The sequence below is a fragment of the Artemia sp. Qi Xiang Cuo genome, chromosome 17 (assembly GCF_049724085.1).
Source record: "Artemia sp. Qi Xiang Cuo chromosome 17, ASM4972408v1, whole genome shotgun sequence".
Classification (NCBI taxonomy): Eukaryota; Metazoa; Arthropoda; class Branchiopoda; order Anostraca; family Artemiidae; genus Artemia; species Artemia sp. Qi Xiang Cuo.
The window spans coordinates 41,617,547-41,642,727 of NC_142810.1; the positions used below are offsets into that span (position 1 = coordinate 41,617,547).

General features: G+C 35.5%; 1 protein-coding gene and 1 long non-coding RNA gene across 3 annotated transcripts in view; one reads left to right on the forward strand and one right to left on the reverse strand.

Moving 5' to 3' along the window:
• The window catches only part of LOC148942208 (protein ecdysoneless homolog), a 222,158-nt gene that overhangs the window by 151,300 nt on the left and 45,677 nt on the right, over positions 1-25,181 (reverse strand). The gene's annotated exons all lie outside the window — the stretch shown is intronic.
• On the forward strand, positions 174-24,679 carry LOC148942210 (uncharacterized). 2 transcript variants are annotated; one of them, XR_016143175.1, is made up of 3 exons: positions 174-260; positions 7,510-7,635; positions 24,522-24,679. It is a non-coding gene; the product is annotated as an uncharacterized LOC148942210 (long non-coding RNA). The 2 variants fall into 2 exon arrangements; XR_016143176.1 differs by lacking the exons at positions 174-260; positions 24,522-24,679 and adding an exon at positions 4,981-5,083 and having other exon boundaries at positions 7,510-7,643.

The following is a 25,181-nucleotide window of genomic DNA, read 5'->3' on the forward strand; positions in this document are numbered from 1 at the left end:
GTGATCACAGCTTTTATGCAATAGATGCTAAGCTTCTGAGTTCAAAATCCGTAACATAAAAGCGCAATCTAACCGTAGTTCATCCTCGAGTTCAAGAGGCACATTGTTGTTGTTTACATAGAGGTATAATACCCTCAAAATTGAGGTAGGTCGGAAGGGACGTTGACCGGCTAGGACAGGGTAGGCACAATGAATTCATCACAAAATCAACATGGCAATGGTTCTTCCACACTTGAAGGAAAAAGGACGGCTAGGACAGGGTAGGCACAATGAATTCATCACAAAATCAACATGGCAATGGTTCATCCACACTTGAAGGAAAAAGACAAAATCTTAATTTACGAATTTATTGCTTGAAAGTTTTCTTTCAAAGGATTTTCAAAGAGGACTTGCTTCTCTTTTTTTAATTGGTGCCTTAAGGTCACTGTATATATAATTAGTGCTTAAGTACCTATTATATATACAGTGCCTTAAGGTATACCAATTGGTCGATGTGCCACTAGGCCTTTACTAGGTACATATAAAACCTTTGCTTGAAAGAAGGAAAGACGACTTTTATGGGATTTGCACCCTATCAAAACCTATTCCACATTGGTGTGCAGCACCAGGCAAAGATGCTTTTCAAGTACTCTTGCCATGATGTTTCCTCCTTTAGGTAATTGAGTAAAAAAACAAGTTTTTTTTTACTGAAAGTAAGGAGTAGCTGTAAAACCTAAAACAAACAGGAACTAGTCCACATATGAGCGGGGATGCCCCTTCTAAACCCTTGCTCTTTACGCCAAAGTCTTGAAACTCTTTAAAGATACATCTCATTCAAGTCCAACAGCCCTTGCGTTTGAGCAGTTTTTCTTAGAGAATTGGGACAAAACTCAAACTTTAGCGTAAAAAGCGAAGGTTGAGGAAGCAGAAGCCCCCCTCGCGTATAGAATAGTTTTTGTTCGTTTTAAGTTCTAATGCTGCTCCTAACTTTAAGTCTCCAGGAAATACACTTCCCTCCCCTGAGTAAAATTTCCCGTGGAAAACACCAACCTGGAAAATCTTCCCACGGAAAACACACCCCAAAAAATGTCCTTAGACTTCCCAGTAACAAATAGGCCTACTATATATGAACAATATGTAAATTGCGTAACTTACAGCCCTTTCCACCGGGACTATGGGGAGCCATGACATTCCCAAGGACACGTGAGAGGTACATAGTTATTTTCCGGCTCGTAGATTTTAATGGCTAGCATTAACCATAATGAACTTTATATATTTTAAATCAGCACAAAAAGTTTATTCTTTTGATGTATCTATTGTTATCAAAATTCAGTTTTACAAGTTTCGGTTACGTTGGGCCGAATCGCTCCTTATTTACAATTCATTTCCAAGAATTGTTTGATCAGGACGAGGATATTCCGATTTCATTCCATAGTCCTGATTCTAAAAAGAGTCAAATTCTGATTCTGGGCAAATTTTAATGTACTATATTGTTTTCGATATACTGCATCAACAACATAATGTATATAGAAAGAATGGTGAAAACCTAAGCCCCATCCCAGTTGTATTTCCCATTAGACTGAGCCAGTACAACCAGATGATTCAACTGTGCACCAACAACTCCCAATTCCTAAATTCCCCTACCACACAACTTCTCATCATGATCTTCTCTATCATATGCCTTATAATTTGACTGGACATCAAAATGGCCAATTAATCTCGTTCATTTGCAATGCCTGAGTTTCAGGGGAGAGGGCCAGAGAATTGTTCCAGAGAAGGTCAAGGAGACAAAAAAGAGGAGATTTCGAGCCATAATTATTCATTTTCCGTAATGGAAATTATTGAGAGATTAGCTTATACCCTCAAAAATAAAATTAATGCTCTAAAAACAACTTGCTTTCGGATTCAAAGTAGCTTGTCAAGTTTTTTCATTAATCATTCTTTTGATTCAGCTGTTTTTCTAATTCTTCTATGTTATTACGTCAAACCAGTTACAAAAATTAAAGTTAGAATCACTGTCAAGTGAAAGAAGGGACAGAGGGGCATGTGTCCTTCCCTTGGAATTCCCCTCTTAGATTTTGAAAAATAATTTTTCTTTATATTTAAATTGAACAAAAAGAAAAAAACACGAATCTGCCACCCTCTAGATTTAAAAAAAGATTTCCACCTTCCCCTTAAATTTCCGTGAGTTGCCGCCACGGATAAGAATTCAGTAAATTCAAAATTTTGATATCCAGAAGGTCTTTAAAGTTCGAAATGATACTTGGTGTTAAAGAGTTATAATGCTCCTCCGATAACAAATCTGGAAGCAAAGAATATTAGACATGAAAAAGGTTTCAGTAGAGTAAATTTTCGCTATCCGCTCTAAGAGACGATTATAAGTAAAGAGTAAAACAACAATTCTTAGAATGAGAAAACGATGCCACGTGATGGAAGAGTCTGCCATCCTTCAACTGCCCCTGTTAATGCTTAGACACACTTGCTCTTTACTCAAAATACTAACGATTCAAGATCAAAATACGAGATTTCCTTCCCCAAAAGTATAAAGATTTTTATGATTGTACAAAAAGTACCCATTAAAATTTACGGCCAAAGTAAATTTGTATAATTTCACAAACACAGGAGAAATACGTCTCGAAAATGGTCTAATCCTGATGCAACTTTCATCATCAAATCCTGAATGTCTGAAAACAACATAACCGAAACTCAAGTCCCTATCAAGGAAAATCCGAGATTCGGCATTTTTCCTGCCATGAATGCGCGCTTATTTGTTTTTTTGTTTTTTTCTTTCTTTTTTTTGTGTTATCGCGAGCTCTAATCAATTGTATGCCATTTTTGTAACTTTTCAAAAGAGCCAAAAACGAAAAAAGTTTGTCGGCTATGGTCGCTCTGAGGATGAGGCTAATGGGGACAAAGACGGAACATGATGAAGAGATGAAGAGAACATATTTTATGGTTTAGAACATATGGTTTAGAACCATATGTTATGGAACATAACATATGGTTTAGAACATCTAAACCATATTTTTATGAACTTTTAGTGGTATAAATTAAATTCAAGTATTCCAGGCGAATTCAAAATTATTCTATTTTATGGCGTATATCTCCTATTTTCTTGACAAAAAAAGAAGACAGATGCCAGGTCCTCATGTTATAGCTCCATAAGATATTCCTCTTCTGTCATTCTGAATTGCAACAAGACCTGATACAAAAAGAGACATACGCCACTTAGAGGCTTATGTCTCTTTTTATCGTAACGGGAGAAGATTTAGGACAGTTCTGACTGCACCGTTCAATTCCTCTTGCTTATTTTACCCATGACACATACATAACTTATTTTCGACCAAAAAGACATGCGTCTTTTAATTATCATATCCTTAATTTTTTTTTTTTTTTTTTTTTTTTTAATAAAAACCTCATCAAATTAATTAAGTACTGTATATTTTCTGTTCATTTCAAGTTTCATACCGCCAAGCAGACTTGCTCCCATTAGCACCTCTAAACAGACAAAAGTAACTTGATAACTTTAACTAGCACTTCCATTATAAGTTTATAAAGCTTAAGAGGATTTTTAAAAATGAAACAACAAAATTTCAATTTTTGCCAAATGAAAAGATTACTTTTCTTCCGTTTGGACCTCCAATTTCAAACGAATCACGTTTTTTTTTGTCACAGTTACGAGCTATATTCCACACTCATGGTTATCAACCACATCGTTTCAATACACGATGCCAAGAGACGTCATATTTACGGTTTTTTTTTTAATAACGTTAAATGCATAAGCAAACTCTTTATAACTTAGTAACGTCAAACTAAAAATTGTATTATAGTAGTTAGGGCATCTTGGTTTTGAATAACAGCAGAAATTGATTACGGTCAAAAAGGAATATTATTGAAAAAAATTACATTATAAGGACGAAAAAGGAGGTTAGAGGAGGTCCTTATAGGAAGGAATTGGCTGAAAACTATGGTTCTGACCTAATATAAGGTCACAAACAACTTTAAAGCAACGGAATGCCATGTCAATCCAACCAGTATTAATAAGGTTAAAACCAACCCTATTTCAGATGAGCGCCTATCCAACTAGTTATCTTCTCAAAATGATCCTCGACTTCCGATCATTTGACAAAATGAACTAAAAATTCGCATTAGTTCATATAAGCTATGGTTCTATTACCCAAGTAGAGTTAGAAGAAAATCAAAGATAGTAGGACAAAGCCCGAAAAGGCTTAATTCAAAAAGAGACTTTTGCATCGCGATTTGATTCATCGCGGTTAAAAAATGAAAAAGGGATGCTCAAATCAAATTCGCAAAGAAAAGAAATAGATGATACTGGTTGAGCAGCCAGAATGAAAATTAACAGCAAAGTTTATGTTTCCTGTTATTTTATAACAATAATGGCGGAATGCCAAAAAGATTCACTGAAACAAAACTTATGTCGGGTATTTGGTCAGTAGTGTTTTCTGGATATCTGCCCTTCAGGTCACCATTGTAGCGGTATCTTACAACACTTTTACTTCAGTTCATTCAACTCAACGCGTCACACAAAACAGAAAAACAGGACAGTAAAAAAATTTTCGGTTTAGTAAACTTTTTTCTTTTCTTAACCGGTTCTTAAGGAGCCCGTTACAGGCATACAATATAACTACACCGCAACAAAACTTAGTGAATTTATTCATGCCAAAGCAACAACAAAAATCAACAAAAAAAGAAGTGGAAACAATATAATAATTGAAGTGTCTTTGACCCGATCAGAAGACAATTAAGAATCGATCCAGCAACTACCAGAGTATAGCAATGACTTTTATATATATGTTGTTCTGCAACAACCATTTATCGTGTTAATAGTCATAACTGACGGGTTATTGTGCCAATATTTTGCTCCACCTATGAATGCGTGCACCTAAGCTAAAAACAGCGTACAAAAAAATAAAAATAAAAATATGAGGAAACAGTCCCGTATTTAGAAGAATGAGTGTAGCCAGGACTTTATTGCCAAAAGTCGGGGTTTTCATTAAAGATAAGAAAACTATGACTTCGTCTCTCTTAGGAACTTCTGAACTAGTCAAACCGTTCACGGTTATGAATGATGAGTGAAGTAACGGTAAAGCCATAAAAAAAAGTGAATTTTGATATATATATATATATACATAAATATATATATATATATATATATATATATATATATATATATATATATATATATATATATATATATATATATATATATATATATATATATATATATATATATATATATATATATATATATATATATATATATATATATATATATATATATATATATATATATATATATATATATATATATATATATATATATATATATATATATATATATATATATATATATATATATATATGCATATATATAAATACACACATGTCCACTCGGAGACAATCAGCTTAGCCTGAGCGAAACAAACTACTTTGCAGGTAGATTTTAACTAAATCTTCATATATAGAGGTGGTTAGGTTAGGTACTTAATATGATGCGTTCTGGGCGGCCTGCTTTACATAATTCTCTGTTGTAGTTTCCATAATGTTGTTTCTAGAGTATTGTGTTTTCATCATATTTTTATATATTTCATGATGGTTAACCTAATTTTACTTCTTTGGTGTGGTCGCTATAACATGTAAGTACCGTTGTTTGTGCTTACTTTAAATATTTCAAGTCCATCAAGGATAAAGTTATGCATCAACAGAGGCGTACCCAGGGGATGATGGCTCCTCTCTGTGGAATTCAGAATTTTCTGGAATTTCTCGGCACTTCTTATTCAAATTATTGAATAACATCAAGTTTTTTGTTACCCCCGCCCTCTTGACCTGATTTTTTAATTATTCGCCTTCCTCGAAAAAATCTATTAGTGTGTGCCTGCTATAAACAGTTATTACCATAAAACAAATTTGTATTATTTAAAAAAAAAGCAGTAAAACACCCAAAAAGGGTTATGATCTTCATGAATAAAAAAAACAAGACATGATCGATTTCAACACGTCTGAGAACCCTGTAGTTAAGTTTATAGACCCCGAGAAAAATTTCGTATTTTCTCAAGAAGGATAATTACGGATGCGTGTTTATTTGTACACTTTTCCCCCATTTAAGCAATTGTCGTGGGAGTTAGGGGGGGGGGAGACTCATTTCGATGGCAACTGAAAGTTATGTTTTTTTTTGTTTTTTGTTTTTTTGCAACAAAAGACATTACACCAAAAGACAGTGCCTATTTCGGTACTTGTCTGTTAGCCAGTACACACTCGAGAACTTGGATCTACAGGCACCGGGTTGGAGCAACTGGGGCGCTTGGGAGATAGATAGGATATATATAATTTGAGCTGTATATTTGCATATTAGGGGGGTCGTGGGTTAAGTATAGCGGGACTGCACTCAAGATACAACCAAACATAACCAAAATACCAACTAAATATTTATTAAAATATAGCTAAAATGTAGTTTTCCACTGAGCCGGAGCTAATTGTCTCCGTATACAAACAGCAAAAAATAGGCTATTGTCTGATTTTAGAGATCCAAATTCTCGAGTGTGTACTGGCTAACAGATAAGTAACCCAATTTCTACTATTCGAGCCACAAAGGGGTTTTAATGCCAATTTTCCAACGTTTCAGAGGGAGGTTCTTCAAATCAATAGGAAGAGGGGAATTCACCAGCAAATATACCTTAATTTGAAGGAATACGTTCAGACTAAGCGTACAATGTGGCTCACAATGCTTCACCAATATTTTGAAGAAGGGTAGATTTCAGAAATCGAAGCATTTTATGCTATATATATATATATATATATATATATATATATATATATATATATATATATATATATATATATATATATATATATATATATATATATATATATATATATATATATATATATATATATATATATATATATATATATATATATATATATATATATATATATATATATATATATATATATATTAACAACCTTAAAGATAAAACTTAAAACAAAAAGCAAATGTCTTCAATCTCCTACTCTTTATGTTAAAGTTCGACTTTTTTAGATCATGGTACACAATGCTTTGGGAATGATACGTATCATTTACTGGCAATTGCTTTAAGCAATAAAATTTTATGTTTAACTGTGTTTGTTTATGAGCTGATTTAAAAAAAAAATAATCAATTATCAGCCGTCTATATTTGTTGCACTCTAAAATACTTTCAGGAAACCACTTGTCAGGGTCTAGCTTAAAGAGCGGCGGCTAAAGGAGGCTGTGTCCCCTCTCATACATAGGATAATTTCTGTTAGTCAGAAGTTTTAACATCACTCTTTATTTTCATTTGAAGAAATGCTGTTTTTTTTAATCTTCCAAGGGTCACACGAATGATCAAGCTCCCTATGTAGCACAATACATCTACCAAACTACATGTGCCATAGGCTTTTCATAAAGTCCCTTTTCTACGCAATCCACTTTGCTGCAACTGTGACAAACTGAATATATCCTGACCCAACTGATTTTTTTTTTTTTTTAAGAAGCATTTAAAGCTTTTACTCTTCTTCTGTGTCCTACATGTCCTGTTTTCGCTGGGGCAACTAAAATAAACATAACTCTAATCAAGCTTTGTCAACCCGAATTCTGGATGAACGACTTTTAGTGATGTAATTTTAATATAATATATGTAGTTTGAATTGTACTGAATATGATATATGTAGTTTTGATTGTACTGAATATGATATATGTAATTTATTCTGTTTCTAGTATCTTATTTTTGTACCTGAGATTAAACAAATGATTTTCACTATTTCCCTCCAGGGTTAAACTCTGGATGCACCACTACTGGTTTTATTCAGGGCTGTTCAGAGCCCAAACTGGATCCCGGAGACAAGTACTGTCGCATCCTTTCCCACCCCTCCCTTTTTCTTCCTTTCTTTTCTCTTTTTTTACAATTTACGATCAACGCAAAAGGATGTGACAGATAATAAAAGTAGCTCTGAGTGATGAAAGCGAAAAGCTGCATGCAATCATTCCCTCGCCCATTCTTACAATTAATTAAAAAACTTTTTCAGCAAAGTAAGTTTTTCAAAGAAAAGTAAAGAGCTCCATTAAACCAAAAATGAGCAAAAATAAAATCAAATAATCTACCAAGCGTGAAACTACCATAAATCAGCATCGATAAATAAATGAAACCCAAAACGAACAGAAATTACAATAAATAACCGAATCAAACTCAAAACGAGCAGAAATTAACATGATTAGGGCTAAAAACCCCTACGCCTTCCCAAGGCCAGAACATAATTTGCACTTTACTGAAACACTATAAACGTTATTACTTTTACAAATTTAATAAATCAAATAATATTAACATATTGATTACTAAATATTAGTATATGTATATTAAACTGACAATGAACATTCGTATGTATTTTTTTCAGTAAAGTGCAAATTATGTCCAAATTTGCAAATTATGTGCAAATTATGTGTTTGGGGAAATGGTGGGCGTGGAAGCGGTGTTAGCTGCCTTCCAATCACTTTCGACTATTAAAAAAGGCACAAGCCACTCCAATTTCCAATTGAATGAGCCCTTTCCGAAGTTTCGGACAACTTCTTCGATACGAAGTTCCCGGGTCTAAAGAAAAAAAATAATAATAAATAATACATTGTGCCAACATCGTTCTTATATACCCCAGGGCATAACTTAAAACCCTTGCCCTGAGGGTTGTGGGGGAGTTTCCTTTTCAAAAACATAATTTCTATCTGGAAAATCAGCTACGTTTAACGACATGGTTATCTCAAAATTTTGAGTAGTTGCGTTTGGGGAAGTGTCGGGTATGGAGGAGGTGTTAGTTGCCTTCCAATCACTTTCGACTATTAAAAGGGGCACAAGCCACTCCAATTTACAATCGAATGAGCCCTTTTCGAAGTTTCTACGACAACTCCTTCGATACAAAATGCCCTGGAAAAAATAATTATTTTTTCTAAAGAAAAAAAATAAAAAATAATACATTGTGCCAACATCGTTCTTTACTTAGGCAGAGCGATTGCACTGCCTATGATTATATTTTCAGGTTATATACTTTAGTGTAAACCTCCTCAAATGTTTTGACAGCAATATTCCTGTCGGTTTTTCATGTGCTTGGATAGATATCAAATGTCTAGCAACCATCACCAACCAGGGCTGCTTAAAAGGCTGTATTCAGGGGAGGGGTTACGGGGTTTGAACCCCTCCCCCTCCAAAATCTGTGACTCGTAAAAACGTAATAAAAATGCATAAAAACACATTTTCGACGTAACACCTTTAATTAGGTGCTGTTTTCTTAGACCACACTACCGTTCTAAGACGAACAATTAGACTTTCAAATGGGGATAGATCCATTTATTTAGACAGTGAAGAAAAACGAACAAAATGACCGCAGTTAAGCACATTTTGGAGCCCATTAAGTCCATTTTGGGGTTCATTTTTGGTGCTTTTATATGGTACAAATATTCAGAGGCAACGCTGTAGCGTTGCCAATAGTAAAGGCCATACGGCTGCAATGTTTTATTATTATTATTTTTTTTCCAGAGGCACTTCATACGGAGCGGGTCGTCGTAGAAACTTCAAAGGGGGCTCATTCGATTGGAAATCGAGAGTTCTAGTGCCCTTTTTAATAGTCGAAAATGATTGGAGGGCAACTTGCCCCCCCCCACGCCCATCATTCCCCTAAACACATCCAATCAAAATTTTTAGATAGCCATTTTGTTCAGCGTAGTTGATTTTCAAATAGAAAATATGTTTTTTAGGAGGACACTCCCCCACAACCCTCAGGGCAAGGGTTTTTATTTATGCCCGGGGGCATATAAGGTATTTATAGAAGGCGTTGTCGCAGAAACTTCAAAACAGGCTCAATCGATTGGAAATTAAAGGGCTAGTGCCCTTTTTAATAGTCAAAGGTGATTAGAGTGTAACTAGCCCCCCGCCCCCCCCCCACGCCGATCATTTCCCAAAACACATCCAATCCAAATTTCGAGATAGCCATTTTGTTCAGCGTAGTTGATTTCCAGATAGAAAATATATTTTTGAGGAGGACACTCCCCCACAACCCTCAGGGCAAGGGTATTAAGTAATACCCTGGGAGCATATAAGGTTTTTATAGAAGGTGTTGTCGTAGAAACTTCAAAAAAGGCTCATTCAATTGGAAATTCAAAAAGCTAGTGCCCTTTTAAATAGTCGAAAGTGATTGGAGGGCAAATAGCCCCCACCCCCACGCCCATTATTCCCACAAACACATCCAATCAAATTTTTGAGACAGCCATTTTGTTCAGCGTACTTAATTTCCAGATAGAAAATATGTTTTTGAGGAGGACACTCCCCCACAACCCTCAGGGCAAGGGTTTTAAGTTATGCCCTGGGGGCATATAAGGTTTTTATAGAAGGCATTGTCGTAGAAACTTCAAAACAGGCTCATTCGATTGGAAATTAAAGGGCTAGTGCCCTTTTTAATAGTCGAAGGTGATTAGAGGGTAACTAGTCCCCTTCCCCACACGCCCCTCATTTCTCCAAACACATCCAATCAAAATTTTTAGATAGCCATTTTGTTCAGCGGAGTTGATTTCCCGATAGAAAATATGTTTTTCAGGAGGACACTCCCCCACAGCCCTCAAGGCAAGGGTTGTAAGTTGTACCCTGGGGGCATATAAGGTTTTTATAGAAGGCGTTGTTGTAGAAACTTCAAAAAAGACTCATTCGATTGGATATTCAAAAAGCTAGTGCCCTTTTTAATAGTCAAAAGTGATTGGCAGGGCAACTAGCCCCCCCCCCGCCCATTATTCCCACAAACACATCCAATCAAATTTTTGAGACAGCCATTTTGTTCAGCGTAGTTAATTTCCAGATAGAAAATATGATTTGAGGAGGACACTTCCCCACAACTCTCAGGGCAAGGGTTTTAAGTTATGCCCTGGGGGCATATAAGGTTTTTATATAAGGTGTTGTCGTAGAAACTTCTAAACAGGCTCATTTGTTTGGAAATTAAAGAGCTAGTGCACTGTTTACTTGTCGATAGTGATTGGAGTGTAACTAGCCCCCCCCCCCCCCCACGCCCATCATTTCCCAAAACACATCCAATCAAAATTTTCGGATAGCCATTTTCTTCAGCGTAGTTGATTTTCAGATAGAAAATATATTTTTGAGGAGGACACTCCCCCAAAACCCTCAGAGCAAGGGTTTTAAGTTATGCCCTGGGAGCATATAAGGTTTTTATAGAAAGCGTTGTCGTAGAAACTTCAAAACAGGCTCATTCGATTGGAAATTAAAGGGCTATTGCCCTTTTTAATAGTCCAAAATGATTGGAGGGCAACTAGCCCCCCCCCCCAACACCCATCATTTCCCCAAACATATCCAATCCAAATTTTGAAATAGCCATTTTGTTCAGCGTAGTTGATTTCCACATAGAAAATATATTTTTGAGGAGGACGCTCCCCCACGACCCTCAGGGCAAGGGTTTTAAGTTATACCCTGGGGGCATATAAGGTTTCTATAGAGGGCGTTGTCGTAGAAACTTCAAAACATGCTCATTCGATTGGAAATTAAAGGGCTAAGGTTTTTATTGAAGGTTTTGTCATATAAACTTTAAAAAAGGGACATTCGTTTGGAAAATCAAAGGGATAGTGCCCTTTTTAATAGTAAAAATTGATTGGAGGGCAACCCCCCCCTACGCCAATCATTCCCCAAACACATCCCATCAAAATTTTTAGATAGCCATTTTTGTTCAGCGTAGTTGATTTCCAGATTGAAAATATATTTTTGAGGAGGACACTCCCCCACAACCCTCAGGGCAAGGGTTTTAAGTTATGCCCTGGGGGCATTTAAGGTTTTTGTAGAAGGTGTTGTTGCAGAAGCTTTAAAACAGGGGCATTTGATTGGAAATTAAAGAACTAGTGACCTTTTGACTATTCGAAAGTGATCGAAGAGTAACTAGCGCCCCTCCCCCCCCCACGCCCATCAATTCCCCAAACACCGCCAATCAAAATTTTCAGATAGCCATTTTGTTCAGCGTAGTTAATTTCCAGATACAAAATACATTTTTTAGGAAGACACTCCCCAACAACTCTCAGGGCAAGGGTTTTAAGATATGCCTTGGGGGCATATAAGGTTTTTATAGAAGGCGTTGTCGTAGAAACTTCCAAACAGGCTCATTCGATTGGAAACTAAAGAGCTAGTGCCCTTTTAAATAGTCGAAAATTATTGGAGGGAAACTAGCCCCCCCTCCCTACGCACCTCAGTTCCCCCCACCCAACCAAACCAACTGTTGCGATGGCCATTTTGTTGCGCGTAGTTGATTTCCAGATAGAAAATATGTTTTTGAGGAGGACAATCCCCCAGAACCTTCAGGGCAAGGGTTTTAAGATATACATATCCTGGGGGTATATAAGGTTTTTATAGAAGGCGTTGTCGTAGAAACCTCAAAACAGGCTCATTCGACTGGGAATTGAAAGGGCTAGTGCCTTTTTTAACAGTTGAAAGTGAATGGAGGGCAACTAGCCCCCCCCACGCCCATCCTTCTCCCAAACGCATCCAATCAAAATTTTGAGATAACCATTTTGTTCAGCGTAGTTGATTTTCAGATAGAAAACATGTTTTTGAGGAGGACAATCCCCCACAACCCTCAGGGCAAGGGTTTTAAGTAATGCCCTGTGGGCGTATAAGGTTTTTATTGAAGGTTTTGTCATATAAACTTTAAAAAAGGGACATTCGATTGGAAAATCAAAGGGATAGTGCCCTTTTTAATAGTAAAAAGTGATTGGAGGGCAACCCCCCCCCCCCCTACGCCAAACATTCCCCCAAACACATCCCATAAAAATTTTTAGATAGCCATTTTTGTTCAGAGCAGCTGATTCCCAGATTGAAAATATTTTTTTGAGGAGGAAACTCCCCCAAGACCTTCAGGGCAAGGGTATTAAGTTATGCCCTCGGGGCATATACGGTTTTTATAGAAGGCGTTGTTTTAGAAACTTCAAAACAGGCTCATTAAATTGGAAATTAAAGAGCTAGTGCCCTTTTTAATAGTCGAAAGTGATTGGAGTGTAACTAGCCCCCCTCCCCCCCAAGCCCATCATTTCCCCAAACACATCCAATCATAATTTTCAGATAACAATTCTGTTCACCGTAGTTGATTTCCAGATAGAAAATATATTTTTGAGGAGGACACTCCCCAAAAACCCTCAGGGCAAGGGTTTTAATTTATGCCCTGGGGGTATATAGGTTTTTATAGGAGGCGTTGTCGTAGAAACTTCAAAACAGGCTCATTCGATTGGAAATTAAAGGGCTAGTGCCCTTTTTAATAGTCGAAAATGATTGGAGGGCAACTAGCCCCCCCCCCCAACGCCCATCATTCCCCCAAACACATCCAATCACATTTTGAAATAGCCATTTTGTTCAGCGTAGTTGATTTCCAGATAGAAAATATGTTTTTGAGGAAGATACTCCCCCAAAACCCTCAGGGCAAGGGTTTTAAGTTTTGCCCTGGGGGCATATAAGGTTTTTATAGAAGGCGTTGTCGTAGAAACTTCAAAACATGCTCATTCGATTGGAAATTAAAGGGCTAATGCACTTTTTAATAGTCGAAATTGATTAGTGTGTAACTAGCCCCCTCCCCCCCCCACGCCCCTAATGTCCCCAAACACATCCAATAAAAATTTTCAGATAGCCATTTTGTTCAGCATAGTTGATTTCCAAATAGAAAATATATTTTTGAGGAGGACACTCCCCCACAACCCTCACGGCAAGGGTTTTAATTTCTGCCCTAGGGGTTTATAAGGTTTTTATAGAAGGCGTTGTTGTAGAAACTTCAAAAAAGGCTCATTCGATTGGAAATTAAAGGGCTAGTTCCCTTTTTAATAGTCAAAAGTAATTGGAGGGCAACTAGCCCACCCCACGCCCATCATTCCCCCAAACACATCCAATTAAAAATTTGAGATAGCCATTTTGTTCAACGCAGTTGATTTCCACATAGAAAACATGTTTTTGAGGAAGACACTCCCCCACAGCCCGTAGGCCAACGACTTTAAGTTATACCCTGGGGGCATATAAGATTTTTAAAGAAGGCGTCGTCGTAGAAACTTCAAAAATGTTCATTCGATGGGAAATTCTAATGGCTAGTGCCCTTTTTAATAGTCGAAAGTGATTGGAGGGCAACTAGCCCCCCCCCCCCACGCCCATCATTTTCCCAACCACATCCAATCAAACTTTTGAGATAGACATTTTTTTCAGTGTAGTTGATTTCCAGATAGAAAATATGTTTTTGAGGAGGACACTCCCCCAAACCCTCAGGGCAAATGTTTTAAGTTATACCCTGGGGGCATATAAGGTTTTTATAGAAGGTGTTGTCGTACAAATTTCAAAACAGGCACATTCAATTGGAAATTCAAAGGGCTAGTGCCCTTTTTAATAGACGAAAATGATTGGAGGGCAACTAGCCCCCCCCCCCCCGCCCCTCATTCCCCCAAACACATCCAATCAAAATTTGAGATAGGCATTTTGTTCAGCGTAGTTGATTTCCAGATAGCAAATATGTTTTTGAGGAGGACAATCCCCCACAACCCTCAGGGCAAGGGTTTTAAGTTATGCCCTGGGGGCATACATGGTTTTTTATAGAAGGCGGTGTCGTAGAAACTTCAAAAAAGGCTCATTCGATTGGAAATTCCGAGGGATAGTGCCCTTTGTAATAGTCGAAAGTGATTTGAGGGCAACTAACCCCCCTCTCACGCCCACCTTTCCCCCCAACACATCCAATCCAAGTTTTGAGACAGCCAGTTTATTAAACTTAGTTTTAAGTTCTGGAAAATAGGTCTTTGAGGATGGAAACTCCCCCATAGCCCTCAGGGCAAGGGCTGTAATTTAAGGATTCTCCGAATCCTTCATATTATTTCTTATGGAAGGGATGCTCGTATAAACTTCAGAGAGGGCTCATTTGATTGAAAATTGAGAGTTCTTGTTCACTTTTTAAGAGTCAAAAGAGATTGAAGGGCAACTAGCCCCTCTCCCTCCTCCAAGCCCTAAATGCATCAGATAAAAATTTTGAGATAGACATTTTGTTAAAATAGTTCAGTTCTGATAACAAAAAAAAGTTCTGATAAAAAAGTTCTGATAACAAAAAACTCCGGTGTCGACACAGCCCACCAGTGCCCAGCGGTAGGTGTTGTAAGTTATGCCCTGGGGCATAAATTATTAAGGGGGGTTTATAACTTAGGGGAAGGGGTTTTGTATGGGAAGAACACATAGGAAATTTATTATAATTATCCAATTATAAGGTAAAATACATACTCTGTGATAAATGCAAAATTGCTCTGGCACACAAATTCCTATTAAGGTCAATTCCAAAAAGTCATGATTCCTTTGTGTCAGTAAGTTAAAATGTCTAAACCCTCTTATTGGAGCTATTTTTCAATTCATTCATTGTTGCCAGTCGCTGCTCACAAGTTATGCAAGCTGTGTATTGTTCATATATAAGGTTTTTATTAAAGAGGAAAGCGTATAGACTTTGAAAAAAGCCTCATTCGATTTAAATTGCAAGTTCTAGGTCCGTTTTTTAAAGTCAAGAATAATCGGACAGTAAGCACCCCCCCCCATGCCATAAAAACTTGAAACTTTTTGCAATAAAAAACGAACACAAATTAATTAAAAAAAACTTTCCTAAAAATAAGTTTTTAAAAGAAAAGTAAAAGGCCATTTTAAACTTAAGCTCAGGAGATACAAATACCTGTTAAATTCAAACTCAAAACGACCAGAAATTACTATTAAAGAGTAGCCTAAATGAAACCCAAAAAGAACAGAAATTAAATAAACAATCATAGCAAAAACATACAACAAGTAATAATATAAATGAATAAATAGATCTTAAAGCGAGCTATGCTTGAATTGAATATGAAAATCAAGCTTAAAACGGAAACAAATATTTTGCTATCAAAGTATAAATGAAACTTAAAACGAACAGAAATTAAATAACAATCAATGCGAACAAACATACAATATATATTAATGTAAATGAATAAACAAATTTTAAAACGAGTGAAACTTAAATTGAATATGCAAATCAAGTTTGAATCGAATAAAAATAACTACAAACAAGAGTTTTGGTATCGTTTCACTGCAGAAGCCTAAAACCTACTTCGTCATTGGCGCTTTACTGAAAACGAATTATATTACAAATGTTTTCTTTTGTACTTAATATTGAAAATAAATATTAAAATTACAGTAAAATTTTGAACTGATGAGCTTTTACCAACCAATTAATATCATTATGCATCAAATATTCAGTTTAATTTATTAGTTCTTTTCAAGATTGGTCAAGACAAATATAGTTTCACTACAAGAAAAATTTGGATACTGCCCCCTTCTTTAACTGTAAAAACCTAAAGCCTTCTGCGTCATTGGTGCTTCACTGAAAACGAATTACTCGTATATTACAAATTTATTATTTTCCAGTTCTTACAGCATTGAAAATGAAAATAAAAATTACAGTGAAAAAAAATCTTGAACTGATGGATCTGTCAACAATTAATACGATTATATATCTAATATTCAATTTGATTTTGTTTATACTTTCCAAGACTGTTCAAGACTCATATAGTTTTGCCTTTTTTTTTAACTCTGCCATTTTTGTAACTAATCGTGTTAGTTTGTTATAAAAAAATTCTATGGCTTCTAGGCATTTCTATTTGAGCGGAAAACTGCACTTCAAACTTTGTGGAACATGCATTTTCTTGCATGAAACACTAAAATATAATAAAATGTCAAGTTTCGGAGTGTTCCACCACTCGCAAGCAAGTGCTATTGGTATTTTTGAATCCGCATGGTCAATTTAGGGGGTGGAGGGTAGGCTAATTCTCGTAGCAACCCCATTCCATCGTGGTATGGTTCACATTTTCAACACCTGGCGTCCGGACTGTAATATAATCTACCAAGCATACAACTACCCCAAATCAGTATCAATAAATAAATGAAACCCAAAACGAACAAAAATTAAAATAAATATTAGAGTCAAACTCGTAACGAGCATAAATTAATGTGAGTAGGGTTCAAAACCCCTATGATTTCTAAGAACCAAAATATAATTTAAACTTTACTGAAAAAAATTCAAATCTGTCTACTGAAAATAAAATATGTATTGTGAATTGAATATACAAATGCTGATGTTTATTCCCTAAAATCTAAATTAATATTTGATTTCTTAAAGTTACAAAAGTGAAAATATTTCAAAGAATTGTTTTCAGTAAAGCGCCAATGACGCAGTAGGTTTTAGGCTTCTGCAGTGAGACGATACCTAAACTCTTGTTTGCAGTTATTTTTATTCGATTCAAACTTGATTTGCATATTCAATTTAAGTTTCACTCGTTTTAAGATTTATGTATTCATTTACATTAATATATATTGTACGTTTGTTTTCATGGATTGTTATTTAATTTCTGTTCGTTTTATGTTTCATTTATGCTTTAATAGAAATATATTTTTATTAGTTTTAAGCTAGATTTTCATACTCAATCTAAGCATTAATAGCTTTGAGATCTATTTATTAATTTATATTGTTGATTTTTGTATGTTTTTAGATATGTTTTTTGATTTAATTTATTGTCGTTTTAGGTTTAATTTATTCTTTAATAGTAATTTCTGGTCGTTTTGAGCTTGAATTTTAACAGGTATTTGTATCTCCTGAGCTTAAGTTGAAAATGACCTTTATTTTTCTTTGAAAAACTTATTTTTCGGAAAGTTTTTTTTTAATTAATAATCAGGTAAAATCGTACTACGCATTACAACACTGTACTAAACATCGAATTATCTTTTTAGAAGCTAATCTTACTAAGCAAACTAGAATGTATTTAAAATTATTCACTAGATTATTTTCAGAGAGAGTTCATTCACAAAGCTCATTCAATTTTCTTAATGTAGATCTATTTTGTTGTATATAAATATGCTAGTTTCAATTTTATTATTTTCAACCATGATTAGCCTAAAATTATTATGTCAAAACATAAATGCCTTGATAAGCACGCTTGGGAATCAGACTTAAGCTGTTCTCAAAGGGAAGATCAGTACAGCACTATGCACAATTTTGATCCTCTTTAGCTACACTGTCCCACTGATCCTACTTTTGATAACAGTGAAGCAAACGATTCCTGGTAAAACGAAGGTTTTTTTTTACAAAACGAACCGCAAATAAAATCTAAAAAGAAGGGCAGTTGCTGGTTTTGTCTTGAATATTTTATTTACCTGATAAAAATGCTCAGGATTTTTTGGTGCTTATTTATACGATTGATTATGAAGAATATTTTAAAATATATTCTAGTTTGCTTAGTAAGATTAGCTTCTAAAAAGATAATTCGATGTTTCGTACAGTGTTGTAATGCGTAGTACTATTTTACCTGATTATATTTGTACCATATAAAAGCACCAAATATAAACCCCAAAATGGACTTAATGGGCTCCAAAATGTGCTTAACTGCGGTCATTTTGTTCTTAGAATGTGGTAATATTTGTGCCAAATCTCCTTTGACTGGTCACTACCCACTGCAACCAGATCTCCAGCTGCGAACCTGTACTGGAAAGTGTGATCATGCATAACTCTTTCAATCTGGGGTTCAACCTTCTTTCATGTTCAATTCTCTCGATAATGAAACTGGTTTTTCTCGGCGTCTTTGACGAGGTCTTTTGACCTCGTCATTCTCATTGTATACTGATGGGTCCTAAACGGGTACATCTTTTATAGCCTCAATCATTTTTATAGGTGCTTTGCATTTGACAGGGTTCTTGGATTTCCCCGAGCCTGTCCCATTATACAAACAGTATAAAAAATCCTGTCATGGGCAGTCCAATTTCAGAAACAATGAGATTTTCTGGCGAAACAAAGCGTTTAGCAGAATAAAGTTCCCGTAGCCTCTCAATGGGAATAACAGCTCCATGATAAGGCGAAGTTCAGGCATGATATTCAGACAAATTCATTTATTCTTGACGATGCAGTACATGCTATCATGATTTTCTCTAAAACTGTCATTGAGTATATATATACACAAGTATACACAAATTGATTTTGAATTAAAATATTGTAGTTGCGGAAAGTGAAGCCATAGCTAATTGTACGAAAAGCCAAGACAGATAGTCCAAGTGAATGAGATGGCAAATCTGGCATAAACTCTTTTTAGGATTGTATAAAAATGATATCATTTCATTTGTTGATAGATAAGTCTATCTATCATCCGTCCATACGTCATTCCTAAGGCAGAACTAAGGTAGATTGTCACAGAACTAAGGGAGGAAAGATTAGGTTGATTTTGGGTGGACGCGTGACGAACAATGTCCACTGGTCTTGCATGCAAAATCTGGGACTGAATTTGCTTGGACTCACAGGCAGCGAACAAGTGAAATCTAAGCCTAATAAGGCTTGGCCACTTGTAGTCTAAAGGTGGAATACCGTGTCATAGGATTGACAAATGGCCAAACAAGTCTCCTGGACTCGCAGGCGAATGGCAAAATCTATAGTTTTCCAAGTGTTTGGTTAAATGGCACATATTAAAGGACTTTTTTTCGGGCAGGGGTAGCTTATGCTAAAAAAAGAAATTAGTAAAATTCTAGACTAGGACTTTTTCCGATCTTGGAAAGAAGTTAAGTTAGTTGAATAAAGCTCTCGCAAAGGAGTCAGAGCCATAATGTGCCTCCGAGAGAGACAGTTTGAAATACTTACTTCCATTTCTCCCCCCTCCAGAGGGAACTGACCTTTGATGACATTTTACAATATTTGTGTAATAAAAGTGAAACCTTGAGAAATAGATGTGCTGCTCAAATGAGGCCCAAAAAAAAGCGTTCGGGCCTCATGCCTTTGCACAATTTGGATTGAAAAGGCTTTGAAGTTTAATTAAATTTGGATCTCAAAATTTTGAAAAACTAGGAACTACGCTTCTAAATATTAGGCCTGTGAAAAAGAGATTAAGAACCGAAAATTAATTTAAAACATTCTTTATAAGAATTTCTGGTTAAAAACACATTTTCGGAATGATTTTCAATGATATTGACAATAAAAAAGAATATATCTGATCGATTTCAGACTCAAAGGACACCTACTGTTGACCAAGGACACCGGAAATTGAAAGAATACTAAAAAGATATGATTGCTGGAGATAGGCTATCGATACGATAAGATAAGTTTTATTCTTCATTAGATACACATACAATATTACATGTTATTACTCCCCCAAAGTCTCATTGGCCTGTACAAAGGGGGAAGACATATGAATTGCTTACTCAGAGATGAAAAACAAAAGAAAATTTAAAATGATCACTTACTCATATATGAAGGAGAAGAAAAAAAAATATAGATAAAATGAAAACTATATAAAAAATAGAATAAATAAACTAAATTAATTAATAATATTAAATAGACTAAAAAAAAAACTTCTACGAGGCCAAAGAATTTTTAAAAATTTTTTTATACAAACCGAATGAGTGGCACCCTTGAGCTGATTCAGGCAAAACGATACCCCATTAACTTGAAACTTTCAGATGTTGAAATTTTATTCGAGGAGTATTGGCAACAGACTATAGAAAATACCTTGAGAGATGTTATCCTTGAAAATAGCCAAGTCTCTGTAATTAAAGTCCCTGTAATAACCTTTGATCTTGGTTGGCGAAACATATTCCACGACCATAAGTGTATTTTGATCTCGATTTATCAAGACTAATTCAAGTTTCCGACATCTGATAGGTGACTGAATGTCACAAGTTTTGTAGGCAATATATGGCAGTCCCGCAATATGGGAAACGGATGCTAGGATGTTTTTTCAGACTGAAGATATTTTCTATATTTTCTCCAAATCTTAAATTTGTATTTGGGATGATACAATATTTATGGTTTGGTTTTCATCTTCTAAACAATCGTACAAGAATCAATATATAACTAATAGATCATATATATATATATATTACTTCTATAAATCAAAGTCCATTGGTTTATTTACTTTTGCTACTTAAGCATTGGTACTTCTAAACTAGAACATCTACCGTTTTTTTTGGGAAGGATTTTTTGCTGGCATTCTGTTGATAGCAATTGTTTTTTGTCTGTAACGGGTCGTTTCTTTTTTCTATTAATTTAAAAAAATTTTTCCACAAAATAAGTTTTTCAAAGAAAAGTAAAGAACTCCATTAAACAAAAATAAGCAAAAATCAAATCAAATAATGTACCAAGCGTGAAACTACCACAAATCAGCATCGATAAATAAATGAAACCCAAAACGAACAGAAATTACAATAAATAACCGAGTCAAACTCAAAACGAGCAGAAATTAATATGATAAGGGCTCAAAACCCCTATGCCTTCCCAAGGCCAGAACATAATTTGCACTTTACTGAAAAAATACAAATGTTTTTACTTTTACAACTTTGATAAATCAAATAATATTAACATTTTGATTACTAAATATCAGTATGTGTATATTAAAATGACAATGCACATTCATTTGTATTCAAATTTTTTTCTGGTCTTGGGGAGGCACTGGGGTTTTGCGCCCTACTTACGTTGATTTCTGCTCGTTTTGAGTTTGACTCTGTTAATTATTGTAATTTCTGTTCGTTTTGGGTTTCATTTATTTATCGATGCTGATTTGTGGTAGTTTCACGCTTGGTAGATTATTTGATTTTATTTTTGCTCACTTTTTGTTTAATGGAGTTCTTTACTTTTTTTTGAAAAACTTATTTTGTGGAAAAAATTTTTTAAATTAATTTCTGTTCGTTTTATATTGACACAGTCTTTTCAGGGAAAAAGAACATAATGGATTAAATCTTTTCGTTTTTTTAAGACTTTATAGTTTGGCCTGCTATTTGTATGCTGGAAAAAATTTTTCAGCAATTTTTAACAACATACACCCTTTTAAAAATCTGAACACAAATAGTACTGTTTAATTTAGTTTCATACTTCGTCCAATTGACCTGAAATGGAAAATTTGATACCATTTGCAAAAAAAACTGTTCACTTTCTTTGATAGCTTGGATACAATTAGGCCATTTTGATTTCGTCAAATTTTAAGAGTAAAAATGTGAGATTGGGCGTGGGAAGGTGGGAGTGGAAGGGGTATTAGTTGCCCTCAAATCACTTTCGACTATAAAGGGCATCAGCACTTTCTATTTTCAATCAATTGTGACCTTTTCGAAGTTACCATGACAACTCCTTCGATACGAAGTGCCCGGGTCTAAACAACAACAACAACAAAAAAATAATACATAATACCCACATTGATCACTATAAAAATGGCATGCCTTCCAATCACTTTCGACAATTAAAAAGGACACTAGGCCTTTCGATTTCCAATCGAATGAGCCCTTTTGGAAATGACAACGCTTTCTATAAACACCTTATATGCCCCAAGGGCATAAACTACAACCCTTACCCTAAGGTCTGTTAGGGTAGTTGTCATCTTCAAAGACCGAATTTCCAGAACTTTCAATTACGTTAGACAACATGGCTATCTCAAAATTTTGATTGAATGTGTTTTGGGAAATGGTGGGCGTGAGGGGGGTGTTAGTCGCCTTCCAGTCACTTTCGACTATTAAAAAGGGCACAATCCACTCCAATTCCCAATTGAATGAGCGCTTTTCGAAGTTTCTACGACAACTTTTTCGATACGAAGTGCCTTGCTCTAAAGAAAAAAAAATTAATAAATAATACATTGTGCGAACATCGTTCCTATATGCCCCCAGGACATACATTATAGCCCTTGCCCTAAGGGTTGTGGGGGAGTGTCCTTCTCTGTACTTAGTCCCCGTTTCTTGTCTCGTTTTCGAGTGTCTCCGTTCTTTACTTAGGCAGCGCGATCGTACTGCCTATGATTTATACAACAACTTTCTATATAAACCTCATATGCCCCCAGGGCATAACTTACAACCCTTGCACTGAGGGGGTTAATATCCTATTAGACCAGATTTCTAGAACGTTCAAGAATTTTGAACAAATCGGATTTCAAAATTTTATGATTGGACTTCTTTGGAAAAATGGTGAGTGCGAGGCGAGTGTTAGTGACTTTTCCATTATTTGCAACTATTAAAAAAGGCACTAGCCCTTTCAATTTCCAATGTAATGAGCCCATTTGAAGTTTCTAAGACAACACTTTCAATAAAAACTTTATATGCCCCAAGGCATAACTTACAACCCTTGCCCTGAGGGCTGTGAAGGGAGGGGTTGTCATCCTTAAAGACCTAATTTCCAAAACTTTCAACTACGCTGAAGAAAATGGCTATCTCAACCTTTGGATTGGATGTGTTTGGGGGAATGATGGGCGTGGGGGGGGTCTAGTTGTCCTCCAATCACTCGAATATTAAAAAGGACACCAGAACTCTCAATTTCCAATCGACTGAGCCCCTTTTGAAGTTTCTACGACAACCCCTTCCATATGAAGTGCCCTGCTCTAAAGGAAAAAAAATAGTACATAGTACATTGTGCCAACATCGTTCTTATATGAACTATTTTGGTGCAATAACAGGAATAACAGTGTCAATAATTGAGCTGTTTCAAAGCTTCATGTCCGAAACTGCTACAGCTATTATTCATTATAACTTGGAGAAGGCTTTACAGAAAAATCGCTGTATGTTCTCAGAAGTTCTTTCAACAAAGAATCCAGACACAATCAACAAATAATCAGCAAAATCTTTGGGCTCCCTTAGCCACTCCTGGGGTACCACCAATACGTCAATAAGCTTTAGATTTAGTTCAATATCGTCCTAAAAATGCCCTAAAAAGTTTATCTTCGGATTTTGAGGACCCAGGATCAAACAGGCCCTCCGCTACTTAGTAACAAAATCTATATGTTAATAACTGGTAACTTACATACCTTACAACCCTTGTCCCAAGGGCTGTGGGGGTCAAGTAATTCTCAAAAGTACGGTTATTAGACCCTGCAACTAATCTGTTTAAAATGTCAATCTCAAAATTTTGATCAGTTGATCAGATGTGAGGGTGGCTAGCTAAAAGAGGGATGTTGGTTTCCCTCCGTCACTTTTGACTGCTAAAAAAGGAACTAAAACTTTCGATTTTTGGTTGAAAGAACCCTTCAAAGTTTCTTTGAAGACTCAATTCCATACAAAGTGGCCTGGGGACAACCAAAAATAAAAAATACACTGAAGCCTTTTCAATCTTTACTTAGGTAGTGCTAAAGTCTGCCTATAGTGTCCAAAGCAATCGGTAACTATAAATGACTTGGGCATTACTTGTTATTATGTTCTATACAGTTAGTACTCCACAAAGGTTGTAATACAGAAGAAACTGTATTTTATTTAACAAATATTTAAACTCAGCTCTTGATTTTTGACAAATCAATCTATACATCTATTTCAGCGCAGTTAGTCATGATAGGTTTATGGGGAGTGCTTTCTACCTTGCTTCATATAGTTTTCAACGTCTTTGTCATGGTTTACTTAGTCAGGAAAGCCTTTTGATTTGGTCATAGATTTAGGTTTGAATCCAAACCTTCGTCGTGAAAGTGCCAAAATATAATACCACCACATTAATTTTATTCTTCATTTCTTTATTAGGGCACTCACCTGGCAGCCCCTCCATCCACAGAAACGCCACAGATTTTGACAAGTGGACCAAATAAAAAGCTTTGGTTTTGTGACAAATTCACGTTGATCGTTGATGGGGTTGACTGCTTCCATACAAGAAGTTTCTAGGCTGTCATGTGCATGTGGTTTTCTTCGTTCTTCATACTGAAGGTACAATACCCGAAGAACAAAAAAAAAATTATGTATGTCGTGGAGATGTAAGCTGGTTTACAAGCTTCTGACTAATCACTTAATATTATTATCAACCTATCTTTAGTAGACTGGAAAATAATACTCTGGTCATGTCTTTAAAGGGCTTGAGGGATTGGCAGCATCATATTTATTCATACCATTTTCTTGTTTAAATTTTTCGAGATAAGATATTTTGATTTATATTTGGTGTATGTCTCAGAAGCTCAAAGAAGTTGTAGTCAAAGAGGTTTTCAAAAGAATGAGAAGTTCTAGTACACTTTTTAAGTAGCCAAAAAGATTGTAATGCAGTGGCATTTTTCGGTACCAAACTACAATTTTGAACACTTTTGAAACTTCGATTTTCTAAAGCTTTGCTTGATCAAGTTTGATTCATTTGACGTTAGACAAAATTATGCACTCTGATGCATACTTTCGTATCAGCTATTCATAAGGAAGGCT